Raw genomic sequence first — 18439 nt, 5'->3', positions numbered from 1 at the left:
TGAGAGTGAATGGTAAAAGGTATCCAATTTTTGGTTTTATGAATTGCGGCTTATAATATAGGAGTATGGGAAGATGAGACAAGATTGTGATGGTGTCCGTGGTAGTGACATAGACGATAGTGGATGCAGTGATGGAGGTAATGACAATAAGGTAGAATGATACTAAAAATGGGAGAGATAATAATGTATGTTTTCTTAAACAAAAGGATAGGGGTTGGTGATGAGATTGTAACGTTCCATGGGACATGTGAAATGAATGATAGATGAGGATAGATAGATAAGATAATGGATGAGGATGGAGTGAAGATGGTTAATGAGATGGATGAAAACAACAATAGAACTACCTAAGTATGTTGATGAAGAATCGATGTAAGGCAAGAGGCTAACCTTAGATCCCTGTGTTCCGCCAAGATCAAGGCGTCTTCCTGATCCAGATCAACCTCCCCACTTCTTTATTGACCTTCTCCAAGCACTAGAGGCACCAAGAAACCCTTGATGGACCTTAAAGACTTCACTTTCTTTTAATCTGCCTCTCTAGTAGGAAGTGAGCTTAAAGATTTTATTTAAACAGATCGAGAACCAATGTATATATAAAGAGGACATAAAGACAAAACTACCCTTATCATTTCAGCTCAATCGGAGTTATGTATTCTTAGATATCAAGCCTGGAAGTTGGACGATTCCAAGCCATTGATTTAATCGAAAGATTTATCGCTCCTCATCCTCACCTGTGTCATCGCATCATTCGGTTAGGATTTTGTCTCATCTTGGCATTTAATGTGATGGTTGGTTCAGATTCTTCCTCATCATCGACGATCAACGGCGCTCATCACACCACATGTCACCCTGGGAAAAGAGAAAAATAATACAAAAGGAATAAAATAATCAAACAACTAAAGACGTGTATGATGTGGCACCCCGCCAACATGCACCCATCATTGCATTCTATTTAACGGCCACTTAGAAAATGACACATGAGACCCACGTGTACCCCTGCACGACGTGCACACGTGGTGCTATGTGTCGATGACACGTCGGTGTGTACATCATTTTTGACATGTAAAAAAAAAGAGAAAACATTATTGTATTAAATGAAGGCCCAAAAAATTATAAATAAATATGTTTTTTGAGTTAGAAAAATAATATATGTACAATATTAATCTCAAAGAAATCTAGATAAATCAAATTCTGACTCAAAAAATTATATTCTTTCATAATTTGATGTCAGAATATGTAAAAATATATAAAATTCAGAATATTATTCTAAAAATTAATTTAATCATTTTATGCTTGATAGTATGCATATATAATCAATTTAATTTAAATAAGCCTATAAATATGGACAGATTAAGCTGCTAAAGATGTGTATTATCAATGCCATTCTAGTAGTCAGTCATAAGTTATTGATTGACCCAAGCCACTAAGGACTCTTATTGATGGTAGGTGTTTGTTTCACATCTATTTTCTACATCTGGTGGTGTGCTTAGGAGGAAAATCCTCATTTAAGACATTAGCTTCAGGTTTAACTACGAATCAAATAGTCTGAAAATTTAGAATCAGTCTAATACCATTGTATCTACGATAGGGACATTCCTCTTAAGCAGTTTATCATAGTGGCCAAGTATTGAGTCCATGGTGTTTCATGGTACAGTTAAAGGTGAATTTTCCTCTTAAGGCAGCCTGCTTCCTGTGAAAAATGTCAATTTGGTGATATGTGTCATGACATTCTCTGTCTGATATTTTGGTGCCAACTAAAGGGAGAACATCTACAAAAATTAATTCAATGGACCAGCTTATGTCATTTTTTTGTGCAAAAAAATCCAAGAGGAATGAAAGCTCTTTAAGAAGCTCCCTCTCTCTATGAGAGATCTTAGTTTGCTTTACTCCAGATGTGGAAAAGGCAGCCCTTGAATCAGTCACATTCCATTTTATAATGGCTCCCTTATTCATCATGTGTGTGCTACTCCAGTACCTCAGGCGATCAAGCTGAGTAAAGTTTGACATCCATTTTGGTTCCCTACACATATATCCGTAGTTTAGACATCACTTTATTGATAGACTTTGGTCCAAAAAACAGTTCTTACTTTGGCGACTGTCTCATCCAAATAATAGTGTACTAATGCGTCATATTCATTTGATCCCATCTCCATCCCACAGTCACTATCATTAACTTCTAAAGTCATCATAACATCACTGTCTTTGCTAACTAAGGACGTCAAAGGAGGGATCTCAAAACTTGATGAGTTCATTTGAATGGCATGTTGATGAAATGTGACAACAGTAGTGAAGACGACAAACTCTGACAGATTTTTTGAAAAAATAAGTATGTGTAAAGTGAGGGAACACATGATTAACTATCTATAACAATCTGTTCATTCATTGATAATCACAAGTAACATGCAAATTTTGGTAATAACTTCATGTATTGTGTTTTCGTAAGGCTTGAAATGATTCATTATAATCTTAAAGTTAAACAATGATTTCCCCCCATTTTGTAGTATTTTTATTGATTTTTATAACATTAAAGTCATTAAAAAAAATTTGACAATAAATCGCGTAGATCAAGGAGACTGAACCTATCAATTGGGTAAAATCTATCCGAAGTTAATTAATATGTATGATGATATAGCTAATAATCTTGAAGGTTAATAAAGGTTATTGGGCCAATGGAGTCATGAACTAGACTGATACAGGGCCTAGAGGGTCACACGCAAATGGTCTTTTGGACGTCAAAAGATATACTGAAGTTTTTGGGGGTTTTTATGAAAAATGCCCACTTAGTACAAATAGGGGAAGGCCCTGAACTAAATTCACCCAGGCCAGAATTGTTCAAGAGCCTTCCCTTCTTCACCCTTCTCCCCACACACCCTCTGCGTGCCCGATGTGATTGGAAGGGCATAACGACGATGATGGAGGTAAAATGGGGCTCGTCAACGAGAAAGAGGAGATCCGACATGCCGAGAATTGCATGGATACATCTAGAGGCTGCACGTACGTCTGTGTCTATGCCTTTTGCATTAACTGTGTTCATTATTTCTCTTGTTTTTTGCATCCCCTAATTCAATCGACTGGAAGAATATTGGCAATGTTGAATCATTGATCTTGATAGCCTGTCTTTTTGTTGTTGATAGGCAAACTTTTATTTTTAATTCTTCCTTTCTTCTCTTATTCTCTCTTACTCTCAAAATCTCCCTCTCTCCTGTCATTCTAATTCACCCCCTGATTTTACGTCTTTTTATCTTTAATTCTCTCAATTACTTTTCGATTATTCTAAACGTTTTACCTCAATTTCTTCCTCTGTTCTCTATTCCTCTCTTTCTCTCTAATTCTCCTTGTCTCCTTTCATTCTCCCTCACCCTCTCGATCTTTTTGTGTTTTAGTTTTTATTCTTCAATTCTTCTCTCATTCTCTCTTACTCTTTAATTCTCCCTCTCTCCTCTCATCTTCGCTCACCCTCTGATTTAAGATATCCTTTTGTTTTTAATTCTCCCTCTCATCTCCCTATTCCCTCGATTACTCTTCGATAGTCCTTGAGGTTTTACCTCTCATTCTTCCTCCCTTCTCTCTTTCTCTCTTCCTCTCTTACTCTCTAAATCCCCCTCTCTCCTCTTATTCTCTCTCACCCTTTGGATCTTTTCAAGTATTATTTTTTATTCTTAATTTATTCTCTCATTCTCTCTTACTCTCTAATTCTCCCGCTCTCCTCTCATTCTCGCTCACCCTCTGATTTTAGATATCCTTTTATCTTTAAATATCCCTGTCATCTCCTTATTCTCCCAATTAGTCTTTGATTCTTCTCAATGTTTTACCTTAATTTCTTCCTCTCTTCTCTCCTCCTCTCTTGCTCTCCAATTCTCCCTCTCTCCTCTCATTCTCTCTCACCCTCTGGAACTTTTTAAGTATTATTTTTTATTCTTCATTTCTTCTCTCTTCCTATCTCACTCTCTAATTCTCCCTCGCCTCTCATTCTCTCTCACCTTCAGGATCTCTTTAAGTTTTATTTTTGATTCTTCATTTCTTCTCTCATTCGTTTTTACTCTCAAAATCTCCCTCTCTCCTCTCATTCTCCCTCACTCTCTGATTTTAGATATTTGTTTATTTTTAATACTCCCTGTCATCTCTCTATTCTCTTAATTACTCTTTGATTCTTCTTAAGGTTTTACCTTTCATTCTTTCTCTCTTCTCTCTTCCTCTCTTGCTCTCTCATTCTCCCTCTCTCCTCACATTCTCTCTCACCCTCTTCATCATTTTATGTTTTATTTTTTATTCTTCATTTCTTCTCTCATTCTCTTTAACTCTCTAATTCTCCCTCTCTTCTCTCATTCTCGCTCACCCTCTTATTTTATATATCCTTTTGTTTTTAATTCTTCCTCTCATCTCCCTATTCTCTCACTTACTCTTTGATTCTCCAAACGGTTACACCTCTAATTCGTCCTCTCTTCTCTCTTCCTCTATTACTGTCTAATTCTCCCTCTCTCCTCTCATTCTCTATCACCCTCTCGATTTTTTTAAGTATTATTTTTTATTCTGCATTTCTTCTCTCATTCTCTCCTACTCTCTAGTTCTCCCTCTCTCATCTCATTCTCGCGCGCCCTCTGATTTTAGATATCTTTATATTTTTAATTCTCCCTGTCATCTCCCTATTCTCTCAATTACTCTTTGATTCTTCTTAAGGTTTTACCTGTCATTCTTCCTCTATTCTCTCTTCCTCTCTTACTTTCTAATTCTCCATCTCTCCTCTCATTCTCTCTCACCCACTGGATCTTTTTAAGTATTTTTTTTATTCTTTATTTTTTCCTTTATTCTCTCTTACTCTCTAATTCTCCATCTCTCCTCTCATTCTAGCTCACCCTCTGATTTAAGATATCCTTTTGTTTTAAATTCTCCCTGTCATCTCCCTATTCTCTCAATTACTCTTTGATTATTTTTATGGTTTTACCTCTCATTCTTCCTCTCTTCTCTCTTCCTCTCTTACTCTCTAATTCTCCCTCTCTGCTCTCATTCTCTTTCACCCTCTGGATTATTTTAAGTAATAATTTTTATTCTTCATTTAGTCTCTCTTTCTATCGTACTCTCTAATTCTCCCTCTCTCCTCTCATACTCTCTCACCCTCTAGATCTTTTTAAGTTTTATTTTTGATTCTTCATTTCTTCTCTCATTCTCTCTTACTCACGAGTTATCCCTCTTTCATCATTCTCTCTCGTCCACTATGTTTCCAAAGAGAATACATATTTTGTTTTGTTTCTGCCAACGAGTGACTCTATGATTTAAGAACACTTGGCTTAGTTTTTTTTTAAATATTTTGAAAATAGGATACTGAATAGATGTTACAGTGGGAGTACAACTACTGCTTCCCGAAATGTTATATTTTAAATCAAAATATCTAGACCAACATCATCAAGGTATGCCGGTCAGCAAATATGACAGATTGACTGTTCGCGCACTATGATGGCCGGTACCAGTAAATCTGGGTGCTGGAATGTAATAACCAAGGCAGATCTCTAGTCCAATACCGATTCCAGACTTGAATATAAAACTCTGTATTATCTTCGACTAATAAATACGTCTCGTTTACTACTTACGTATCCCGACGATACTTCGGGAAAATTCAGGACACATCATGCCTTACGCTAGGATTGTCGTACTCGTCAAAGTTGACTGAAGAGCACTCCGACAGGAAGAAGACGGAGTGAAAGCAGAAGATAACAAACTTACGGTGGCGACCCCCACGCAATCCAACGCATGGATGGTGAAATCAGATCGAATGTCAAGTGACAGATCAATTCAAGGGTCAATATTCAAAGCCAGAATTATTTGAGAGGATCTTCCACTGTTCGTTCAGTACTGACACATCCCAGCGAAATTTGCGAATTTTGAAAGAAACTTCAAACCTATAACGCACCTCATGAGATCGTTCGTGAAGCCATTCTTCTGTAAGTTAGCCGGATTTTTTATCGCCCACCACAACAGAGTAAAAGTTTTCAATTCGCTACCCCCTCTGACACGTTAGGAAACCGGCTTCGTCAGACTATGATCGGAATGACCCTAGACAAGAGCGTGTTCCACAGCCGAAAATAGCTAGATGAAAACATTTATGCGCCAACATTTTACCACATTCATCGACGTATTCTTCCCTGCAAGCATTATCAACACTGTAAACAAAACTCAACAAACTGTACAGTCTTATTGAAGAACTAGGCAACCAGCGCCTTTATTTTCACATTACACACAAAGGAAAACAAGAAAATCCACTATTCTGTGTGGAAGGGCAGCTGGTTAAGCGGGCGAACGTGCCCATCGCAGGGAGTTAAGGGCAACTGAAGGTTAAAAGCGTGCGCTGGCCGCAGAAAGAGAGAAGCCGTGCAGCGTCCTGGGGGATCCTGGCACTGTAGCCCAGGAACCCTTGCCTACCCGCCTGGCACACGCACGCCGCAGCTTGCCGCTCAGAAAGCCTATCAAGCGCAGAACAGCAAGGGTAGCGCGGTGCCCACCACCCGCGCTTAAGGTTGTCAAGAACGGGTCCGCACGCCCGCAGTCTGCCAGGATTAATGGGGCAGCGGACAGGTAGAAAAGGCGGAGGACGACGGGTTGGCGGCGGTGGCGGTGGTAGGGGCGGTGGTGGCGGAGGAGGTGGACGGGTTGGCGTCGGTGGGGGTGGACGGGCTGACGCCGGTGGATGTGGCGGCCGAGGGGGACGAGACATTTCTGGTTCTACGGCAGCGGCAGTTGCGCAGACTAGAGTCAGCAGAAGGATAGCACCGAGCGCCCAGGACTTAGAAGCCATTCGAAGTTGAAGTCGGTGCGCAACTTTGCAGATATGTGGAGAGAAACGTCGCTAACTTGGGTATTCATGGATGATTCAAGAGATATTTATAGGCATAAATACGATGGCTTTCTTTCAATCCAATGGGCTGGTGTATGCCAACAGAGATAGCTGCCTTCGCCGCGCTAGGTCAATGGTTTGGCAAGCGATAGAAAACCTGGTGTTAGGGAAGGTGAAGGGTGCCTTTCGAAAGTCCACGGAGAGCTGGAAACGTTGGATAAGTTAGACTTTGGTTCCGCAGACGACCCTCACTCCTCTGTGCCCATAGTTCCATACCCTTGATATCATTCAATACGGTGGTAGAACAACCATAGTTTACGGATTTCACAGGAGTTGTGCGTCTTCTTATACCGTTGACGTACGAAGTCAGCCTTATACTCGTACTAAGATCGGCACGCTTAACTTCCTGGTTCAACATCAGACCAGGACACGTGGCTGAATTGCTCCCCCCTCCAGGGTAGTTTTATCTACTCGACTTTTGCCCAGGTTCAAAAATATTTCCTTGGTTCGTTCGCTCAATGGAAAATCTTCCCGCTGAAAGTTTTGATGTACCGTAAAAAAGACGTGTCTATGTAAGCCAGCTGTCCACGGTTTAATCCCTTACGTCCTTTGCAGGACGCTAAATTGGGCCCACCAATATATATTTGGGAAAATACTACGAAAGAGCATGAACTTTCATTTTTGGTCAGCCGGGCAGCATGAACTTTCATGCTTGTCTAAAAAATAGCATGGGCCAATAAGAAGACGCCACTTGGCGTCTTCTTATTTTTTTTTGTCAGCCATGGTCAACTGCTGACGTGGTAGCCACCGTGGCAGCCAGGTGGACACCATGGCATCCACGTCAGGAGCCACCGACGCCGCCGCCTGTCTCCGCCGCCGACGCAGGCGGGGCAGCAGAGGGGAATGAGGGAGGGGGTGGCGGAGCGGCGGGGAAGGGGGGAGCAGGCGGTGGCGCGGCGGGAATGGGGAAGGGGGCGGTGGAGCGGCGGGGAAGGGGGAGCAGGCGGGGCAGCGGCGGGAATGGGGAGGGTGGCGGCGGGGAATGGGGGAAGCGGGGAATGCTCCCCTTTTCCCCCCCGCTCCGCCACCCCCTCCCCCATTCCCGCCGCTGCCCTTGCTCCCCCTTCCCGCGCCTCCGCCGCCTCCCATTCCCGCTGCGCCACCGCCTGCTCCCCCTTCCCGCGCTCCGCCGCCTCCCCATTCCCGCCGCGCCACCGCCTGCTCCCTTCCCGCCGCTCCGCGCCTCCCTTTCCCCGCGCCACCGCCTGCTCCCCCTTTCCCCGCCGTTCCGCCACCCCCTCCCACATTCCCCACCACTGCCCCGCCTGCGTCGGCGGCGGAGACGGGCGGCGTCGGCGGCTGCTGCTGACGTGGATGCCACGGTGTCCACCTGGCTGCCACGGTGGCTACCACGTCAGCAGTTGACCATGGCTGACAAAAAAAAATAAGAAGACGCCAAGTGGCGTCTTCTTATTGGCCCATGCTATTTTTTAGACAAGCATGAAAGTTCATGCTGCTCGGCTGACAAAAACGAAAGTTCATGCTCTTTCGTAGTATTTTCCCTATATATTTTTATTTAGTTAACTCTTCACGCTGATATTATTTTATTTTCACTTATCTAATTATAGTTAACCTCTCACGGATAAATTTTTACGAATATAATTTGGAGCATAATAGAGGAGTGGTGTTCAGTGTATACACACTTATCACTTGTCTATGTCATAATTGTGCTGATATCTGATCTTTCTACTTTAGAATTATAGTGGTTCACCATCAAATTTTTATGTTGTAGACCTTTTCTCTGTACATAATCGACATTGCTTTAGGATTATTACTGAAGTCTTGGCCCATCGGATTTCTGTATCCATACAATGAATAAAAAAATGATGACTGGTACTTACCCATTTTCTTTTTGGAAAAAATTCATTCAGAGTTCTTACTCCCACCAAAATGGAGATAAAGAGAAGTCCCTCTGGAAGGCTTTATTTACTTTATTTATTCCCAAAACTACAACCGAATGGGCTCAATAAATTTATGAGGTATCAAATCAAGATGGCGGGAGACCAGAATTGAAGAGTGACACGAATAAGAAGCAGTGGCGGATGAAAACTTCTAAATTATACTAAGAGTGGTTCAAAATTAACGTTTACAGTACGAGATGAAAACCTATCAGAGTGCAACGAGGATGGTAATGGCAAAGACTGCACGAATGTTCGATGGGGACAGCATAATAATGTTCCGTGGGGACTCCATCATATCAAAGACTGCATATTAGTGTTTTGCCTCCTGTTATCCACTTGAATAGCTGTCTATAGTCGTCTACAGCATATTACTTAAAAGCAAGTACTTGAATCTGTACAATTATACAGTTCCTCTGAATGTATCTTATTACTTGGCTCAACCAAATCTCGGCTCTAGTTTTGCTCTCCGGATAGCCGCCCGTAGAAACTTTGAACGGAAAATATTCGACGTAATAAAATGTCTATTGACTAATATTAAAGGCGGATTGTGTTAGTATTGTTGATTTTTCTATAGACTTTTATGCCGGTTACTATGTGGTTGGAACATAAGTTCCTATATTTGTACCTAGTTTGAAAATAAAAAATAAGTTTTACATTTCATTTTCTGTGTTATGTTGTACTGCATATCCAAGTGAGTTGTGAGTTTTGTTCCCAAGCCCCAACAGATTGGTATCAGAGCTAGAGTTTTCATAAGGATTGTGAAAGAGAAGTTAAAGCAAAGCTCCAAGAGTTCACGCAACTTACTTATTACAACAGTAAGATAAAGTTGAGCTTACTTTTGGTTTTGATTTAGTGTTGTTTTTCTTTTAAATGTCAGGGAAAGCACTCTGGGAAAGGCCTATCAATACTGCAACTCCTTTTAATGGAGAAAAATATTCTATGTGGAGTTCCAAGATGAAGTCCCTATTTAGAAGTCAAGATTTATGGGATATTGTTGAAAATGGTTTTATACCAGACGAAACAAAGAAAACTGAATTTAAAGATTTGGATAGAAAAGATGCAAAGGCTTTGTTTATTATTCAATAATCTATTACTGAAAAGGTGTTTACAAAGATTTTTGAGGCAACTACAGTACATGATGCTTGGTATATTTTGAAGAAATAATTTCATGGAGGTGATAAAGTAGCAATGGTAAAATTACATACATTGGGAAGAGAGTTTGAATCTTTATTTATGAAGGTTGAAGAATCTGTCCAAGACTATTTTACTTGAGTTTTCTTAATTGTGAATCAAATGAGCAAATATGGGGAAGATATTTTAGAGAGAAAAATAGTGGAGAAGATCCTACGAAGTTTGTCCACTAAGTTTGATTATGTTGTTACTGCAATTGAAGAATCAAAAGATTTTGATACATATACTCGTGATGATTTGATAAGCTCTTCGATTGCTCAGGAAGATAGAATGAACAGGTCAAAGGAAAATTCAATTGAAGAAGCATTTAAGGCAAATATTGATTTGTCTAAAAAAGAAGATCCTATGTTGTCACGCTCAAGTCAATTTCACAGAGGAAGAGGTAGAGGAAGATCGACAAGAGGAGGCAGACAACAAAATCATCAAGGAGACTATTTTAATCAAACAAGAGGATTTGGAGCAGGATATGAAACAAGTTTTAGAGGCAGAGGTTTAAGCCGAGGACGAAGTCAAGGTCGAGGAAGATATCAATGAAATAGAAGAGAGGATAATGCAAATCCAGAAGGAAGAAGAATATTTCAGTGCAATTATTGCAAGAGATATGGGCATCTTGAAGCATACTGCTATTCAAAACAAAATTACCAAGCCAATTATGTGCAAGCTGAAGAACACGATGCATTTATGTCTAATATTACATCTTATTCTGATTTGAAAGATCTATGGTTTCTTGACTCAGCTTGCAGCAATCATATGATTTTCAACAAAAATACGTTTGTTGAATTTGATGAGACACCAAGAGGAGAAGTTAAAGTGGGTGATGGAAAGAAAGTAAAGATTGAAGGAAAAGGAACAATTGAAGTTCAGACTTTAGGAGGAAAGAAGAGACTGGAAGATGTATATTTTGTTCCAAATTTTCATCATAACTTATTGAGTTTGGGACAACTGATGGAGAAAGGTATGAAATTTCATTTTGAGCATAATACATGCATTGTTAAGAACCACAGGAAGGATAAGCCAATCATCTATATGAACAGCATTGGTAAGAGAATGTTCCGTGTGAAATTAGAAGAGTTTCTCAATCATGCAATGATTTCTGAAAAGATGAATGATACATGGTTATGGCATAAAAGGTTTGGTCATTTGAATTTCAAAGCATTAAAATTTTTAAGTAAACAAAAACTTGTATATGGCTTACCGTTTATTTCTGAAGAAAATGATATTTGTGAGGGTTGCATTTATGGCAAGCAGAAGAAGAGAATTTTTTCAAATGAGCATCCATGGAGAGGAAGAGAACCCTTGGAATCAGTTCATGCGTTTGTATGTGGTCCTATGAAAACCTCATCTTTGAGTGGAAGTAAGTATTTCCTACTATTTGTTGATGATAACTCAAGAATGTGCTCGGTTTATTTTTTGAAAGAGAAATCAGAGGTATTTCATAAATTGATTGAATTCAAAGCAATGGTTGAAAATATGTGTGGACATATTTTGAAAATTCTACGTATAGACAGAGGAGGAGAATTTTTTTCAAAGCCATTTTAGGATTATTGCAGAAAAGTTGGAATTCGTAGACAATTGATTGTAAGAAAGACTCCTCAGCAGAATGGAGTTGCTGAGAGGAAGAACAAGACACTCGTTGAAGCTGCTAGGAGCATGATACATGAAAAAAATTTGCCTACTGAATTTTGGGCTGAAGCTGTTGCTGTTGCAGCTTATATTCAAAATATTTCTCCTACGAAAGCCGTGAATGATATGACCCCTTTTGAAGCCTGGTATGAGAAGAAACCAGTTGTTGGTCATTTAAGAGTATTTGGATGCATTACTTATGCTTTAATTGATCAAAGTGAATGTGGGAAGTTGGACAAGAAAAGTGAGAAATGCATTTTTGTTAGATACAGTAATGAAAGCAAAGGTTACAGATTATATAATCCTTTAACAAAAAAGGTGATTATTAGAGGAGATGTTATTTTTTATGAGGAAAACCTTTTGGGATTGGAGTGAAAATCCTACATACCAAGAAGGAGAAAAGAATTCAGAAATACAAAGAATGAAATGGAGAAAGTATGATTCTATCCTTGATTCAAATAGAAATTCTGAATCACGACTGATTGAAGATGAATCCCCATCACCACAAAGAAAGACAAAGTCGGTAAAAGAATTATATGAGACAAGTAGTTTTGCACTTTTGTCACACGATGAACCACTAAGCTTTGAAGAAGCTAAAAGCAAGAAAGAGTGGAAAATGCAATGGAAGATTAAATTAAGTGTATTAAGAAAAATGACACATGGGAGCTTGTGGATTTTACATCTTCAATTAACCCTATTGGAGTAAAATGGGTTTACAAAATCAAGCATGCAGCAGATGGGAGTATATAGAGGTATAAGGCAAGGTTAGTAGCCAAAGGTTATGCACAAAATTATGGAATTGACTATTTTGAAACATTTTCACCTTTTGCAAGACTTGAAACAATAAGAATTTTTTTAGCCATTGCAGCTCAAAAGGCATGAAAGGTATATCAGTTTGATGTTAAATCTGTTTTCTTGAATGGTATTTTGAATAAAGAAGTTTATGGTATGCAACCTGAAGGATTTGCGGTTAAAGGAAAAGAGGACAAAGTTTACAAGTTGAAGAAAGCTTTATATGGTTTAAAACAAGCACCAAGAGCATGGTATGGAAGGTTACATCATTTTTTGATGAAATATGGTTTTAAAATAAGTGAAAATGAACATACCTTATACATCAAGAGGAGCAAAGGTGATATTATGATTGCGAGTATTTATGTTGATGACATGATTTATATGGGATCGTCTGATTCTCTTATTCAAGAATTGAAGAACCTAATGATGTCTGAATTGAGATGACTGATCTTGGTTTACTTCATCATTTTCTTGGTCTTCAAATATTTCAAGATGAAAAGGGAATATTTATCTCTCAAGAAAGATATGCGTCAGAAATGTTAAAAACATTTAATATGATATCATGCAAGTCATGTACTACTCCTATGAATTCAAATGAAAAGTTGACTTTGAATGATGGTATGACTTTGGTCGATGAGCAATTTTACAGAAGCATGGTAGGGATTTTAATGTATTTGACAAATACAATACCAGATATTATGCTATCTGTGAGTTTGGTGTCAAGATTTTTGAGTTATCCTTCTACCCATCGTTTTGGAGCAGTGAAAAGAATTATGAGATATATATGTGGAAGTAAAGAGTAAGGATTACTATATGATCGATCATCTAATCTTCAATTGAGAGGATATGTGGATAGTGATTGGGCAGGAGATAGAGAAGAAAGAAAGAATACGAGTGGATATGTTTTTCTCATTGGCTCAAGAGTTGTTTCATGGAGTTCAACGAAGCAAGAGACAGTGGCATTATCTTCTTCAGAAGCTGACTATGTAGCTGCAGCAAGTGCAAGTCAACATGGAATATGGCTCAAAATGATTTTGAAGGGTCTTGGTGTAGATCAAGAAAAAGCTTTTATTTTGTTATATGATAACATGTCAACAATTGCTATCGCCAAGAATCCAGTATTTCATGGAAGAACCAAACATATAGAGATAAAGCATCATTATATTAGAGAACAAGTCAATGTGGGAGCAATTATTATGAAACATTGTTCATCTCTTGATCAAGTTGCAGATGGATTTACCAAGGCTTTGGCTCCTGGAGGATTTGAGAAATTTAGAGATCATCTAGGAGTCAAACAGACAACATTAATGAGGATATGTTAGTATTGTTGACTTTTCTAAAGACTTTTATTTCAGTTACTATGTGGGTTGGAACATAAGTTACTATATATGTACCTAGTTTGAAAATAAAAAATAAGTTTTACATTTCATTTTCTGTGTTATGTTGTGTTGCATATCCAAGTGAGTAGTGAGTTTTGTTCCCAAGCCCCAACAGATTGTTCCAGAAATACGTCTCTTGCCCTGCGAAGAAGATAAAAAATTACATAAGGGGTGGGCGATTCATTGCATTCACATGTCTTTCCCAGCCATCTTGCCGACAGTTTAGAAAAAAATCTTTCAGCAGGAACAGGCAGAAGAATGTCAACGGCATTTCCCATCCCCTTCGTAACTATGAGCGATTAACATATTCCGACTGAAGCTCTTTCAAACTATTTTCAAACGCTAAGAAAATTTAACTAGATAAAAGTACTATGATCATGGGAGAGAAATTCAGACCCCCTCTCTACTGACACGTTCAAAATCTAAGTTAAATGAGCGTACGTTCTCACAAATCGAAAAAAAAAACATGGGTTCACCAAAACTAATACTGCATATTGCACGTCGAACGCGTCCTCTTGAAGCAATCAGATCTGGTGCTTGGACGACGTCTCTGAGTTAACTTAGATTCAGTCCCCTTGAAGCACTCTACGGATGATGTTTGTCATGCTGCAACTGGGTCGAACCTAGGGGATGAGAGGAGAGACTGTCATTTACGGAACTGAAGCCTAACCTCTCTCTGTATGTGTGAAAGCCACCGTTCACCTGCTCGATCCACAGATTTCTTTCACTTGCCAACCCGTGGACGGCGTAAGCCCCTTGGCGGCTATCGCTGTTGGCGTCCACCTGTCCATTGCTTTCACAACAGTCGTCGTTTTTCCCCCTATAAATGCCTTATGAATCCTCAGAATCGACACAAGCTCACCGACGTTTTTCTGCATATCACAAAAACTCAAGAACCAACATCCATTTCCATGGCCACCAAAACCTGGGCGATCAGCAGTATCATGTTACTGATGCTGATAAGCGCAACTACTATGGCTGCGCAACCTCTGTGAGGAGGAGGAGTTTTACTCGCTCCGCAGTCCGCCGAGTTGAAGTCCACGGAAGCAGCGTCGACCGTCAAGGAGCCAGCCCGACGATAGGAACTAATAAATGATTAGTAAAATTAAATCATACTATATACTCGTTAGAGAATAGAAAAATAGGATGAAATATAAGTTCAAAGATAGCGTAGGATCAAAGATAGAATAGGATCAAAGATAGACGGTCAGGATCAAATGAGAGATAGTTATAACGGTCCGGATTAGATCGCCCACTCCAAATAAGACGATCGCACCGATTGAACGGTTGCGATCGGTGCACCCGGAACGTTATAATGGTCAGGATTAACTCAGTTAGCCGTTGTAAGAGATGGGTACATCGCACCGATCAACGGCTATGATCGGTGCACCCAAGAACGTTATAACGGCTACGATTAAACAGAAATTCAAAACATAAATCCATTGTAGTTCGTTACAATGCATCAATACTTACTATATTTAGTAAACATAAATGATATAAATACACACCAATGTCGACAGAAATACTTGCGGGAAATACTACGATTTTAACTATTCCTCTGTGTCAACCTCCTTCTTTTCTTTTCTTGTTCTGTTCCTCGGCTCTCATCTCTTGTGCAACGGCCAAGAGACTGCAGAAGTTTCAACAACCTCAAGGACGTCGTCCGCGACCGCCACCCGCTCCGCCGCCGCCGCCTCCGCCACCCCCACCAGCCCCTTGCCCGATTAATCTTAGTAGACTAAGGGTGTGCGCACCCGTTCTCGATTATCTTAAGCGTGGATTGAGGACGCCGCGCTACCCATGCTGCTCTGCACTTGATAGGCTTCTTGATCGGCAAGCTGCGGCGTGCGTGTGCCTGGCAAGTAGGCAAGGGTTCCTGGGCTATAGGATCAGGATTCCCGAGGACGCTGCAAGGCTTCTCTCTTTCTGCGGCCAGCGCGCGCCTTTCCCCTTCAGGTGCCTTTAAACCCTGTAAAGGGAACGTTCACTGGCTAAACCACCCGCATTTCCCTCAGAGAATAGTGGGTTTTCTGGTTTTGTTATGTGTATAAAATGAAAAATCAAGAAGGCGATTGCATAGTTCTTTAATAAGACTGCATAGTACTTTGAGTTTTTCTTTCATATTCTTGGACATATTCTTCTACTGAGTTTATTTGTAAACTGGATAAAAGGCAGCAGTTGCCTACTTATTCCAGAAGGGAGATCAGTTCCTCGCCTTTTAACTGTAATAATAATGATGAAAAAAGAAGGTTATCCTTGTAGCTTTACACGGAGAACATAAGGGACAAGAAGGAATGAAAAATTGGAGAACAGAAAGTAGAGGAACACACATTTCTGGTGCGTTGATATTACTTTTTGGCGCACCTTTACAATTAAACTTTTCAAAGAAGTCCAAAGATCATAGAAATAATAAATTCTGGAATTTATAGAATCGCTTCTGTATTATTCTTTTTGAGGGCGTAACTGGGATTGGTAACCTCTCCTTTTTTTCAAAAACAAGATTGAATCATATGGAATAATGACTTTTCGTTTGGATGCTCATTTCCTTTTGGTGCTGTTCAACAAAAGCGTCGTAATATTGGGTCAGGCCTCCAAACCTCAAATTGATCTATGCCAGAAGTCTTCGTTTAGATAACCACCCCCTCATCCTCCACCAAAGACAGAGGGGGACATTAAAAATGTTTTATGTTTATGGAACTCATACTGGAATCATAAAATAGAAGATTTATATTTCTTGTCATTGTTTTCAACTGGAGAAGAGAACTTGTTAAAGTGCTGCCATCTAATGACCTCCTCATGGATTGAGGCGCCAATGCATATTTTGATTCGGACGAAAAATGACGAGAATAATTATATTCGTCGCGTCAATAATGGCGATGCCGGTGGAGTCGAAACCGCCTAGCACGAGGATTCACAAGGTGGGCGTACAACAAGACGACTTCCTGGGATATGGCCTTGTTAGTCATTCCGACTTATGGTGGTTAGAAGTCCACCGTGTGATGCCTCGTATGTGGATTAGAATAAGAAGTCTAGTTCTATATCTAGCTATTTTTAAAGAGTCAAGCGCTCTCGTTTTTTAGTATTGTGTGATGCATCTGCAGGTCATAAGGTATTCCAAAGTCGCAACAAAGTGGTATCCGAACCGTGTTCCATTATGGGTGCGAAAGAAAAAAGTGAGAACAAAGGTCCCGTTAAGGTGAAAGAAAAAGAGAAGATATCAAGATGAGAAACTCTTCGGTGTCAATCCAGACGTTGTTCACTGGTAAGGCAAGAAAAGTTCGCCCAATGAGAGTAGGGAGATGGTTCCGGTGACGCTGATAGAAGGGTTCATGTCTGTTAGCTGCTGAAGAGTCAACAAGGATCTTTGGATGTTTCCGAAATCACTCGAGAAGAGAAAGATATCAAAGAAAAAAGGAATGTACAAACTCGTCTGAACTTTCCGACTTTCTCTCTGATACATTTTAACGAATACTTTGAAAATATTTTGTTGGGGTGTGTCAGCCCCCCCATTACGGGAATATGAAGGGGGAGGGCTTGACTAGTCAAACCCCAATAAAGGAAGGGGGAGTTAACAAGTTTTAACCCCCCTCCTCTTATCTCTTTGTGGGAATATGAAGAGGCTTCTTTGGAGAATATGAAAAGGCTCTTGGCTTTTCATATTCGAGACCTTTCAAATTCCCTGAAACTGTAATTGGCCCTCTATATATAGAGGGCAAATCTATTCTGAAATGCAAGGTATATGAGTTTTCTGTTCATTCTTCTTGTCTCTTCCTCTCTTCTCCTCTCTCTCTCTCCTTTAGTTTGTCTTCATCACTCCTTGGTGGCCGCTCCCTTGTCTTGGGAGTTTGAGGAGTTGCTCCACAGCACCATACGAGAAGTCGTTGCCCTGCACCAAGAGCCTTGCACGTTGACGTCACACCGGTGACGTAAAGAGGTTCTTGTTTCCTGTCTCTATACGCCGACACAGTTATCAAGTCCGAGTTGATTCCGCATTTCACCGTAGCGTCTTGGGTCGTTGTTTCTCTTCAACGAGTTACAACATGTGGTATCAGAGCTATTGGTGGTTTTACTCTGATTTGATATGACGTCGTCTTCAGCTCGTTTTGATGTTGAGAAGCTAGACAGCTCGTCGAACTTTAACCTGTGGCAGCAGCGGGTGTACGATCTGTTGATCCAGCAGGATTTGACGTTGACCTTGGACGGGCCGAAGCCTGATAATGTTACGGCAGCGGATTGGCACAAGTATCAGCAGAAGGCCGCGAGCACGATTCGATCATGCTTGTCCGATGGTGCTCTTTATCATGTTCTCAGCGACAAGGATCCCGCGGCGATTTGGGATAAGTTGGCGAAGCGCTTTACATCAAAGTCAATGATGAGCAAGTTGGCGTTGAAGAGAAGATTGTTTGGGCTACGAATGGCTGAAGGTGCTGATTTATCTATTCACATTGATTGTTTTAATCAGTTGATTACAGATCTGATGAAGATTGAGGAGGTGTTCTCTGACGAGAACAAAGTGATATTTCTGCTGGTTTCTCTTCCCGAGTCGTACGATCACCTCGTGACGACCTTGTTGCATGGAAGCAAAGCGCCAGGTCTTGAGGAGGTTATTACAACCTTGATGGAGTATTATCAGCGGAAGAAAGGAGCTGAAGATACCCATGGCGAGGCAC

The sequence above is a fragment of the Wolffia australiana genome, chromosome 1, assembly GCF_029677425.1.
Source record: "Wolffia australiana isolate 7733 chromosome 1, ASM2967742v1".
Classification (NCBI taxonomy): Eukaryota; Viridiplantae; Streptophyta; class Magnoliopsida; order Alismatales; family Araceae; genus Wolffia; species Wolffia australiana.
Note: the sequence above shows the minus strand (reverse complement) of the source record.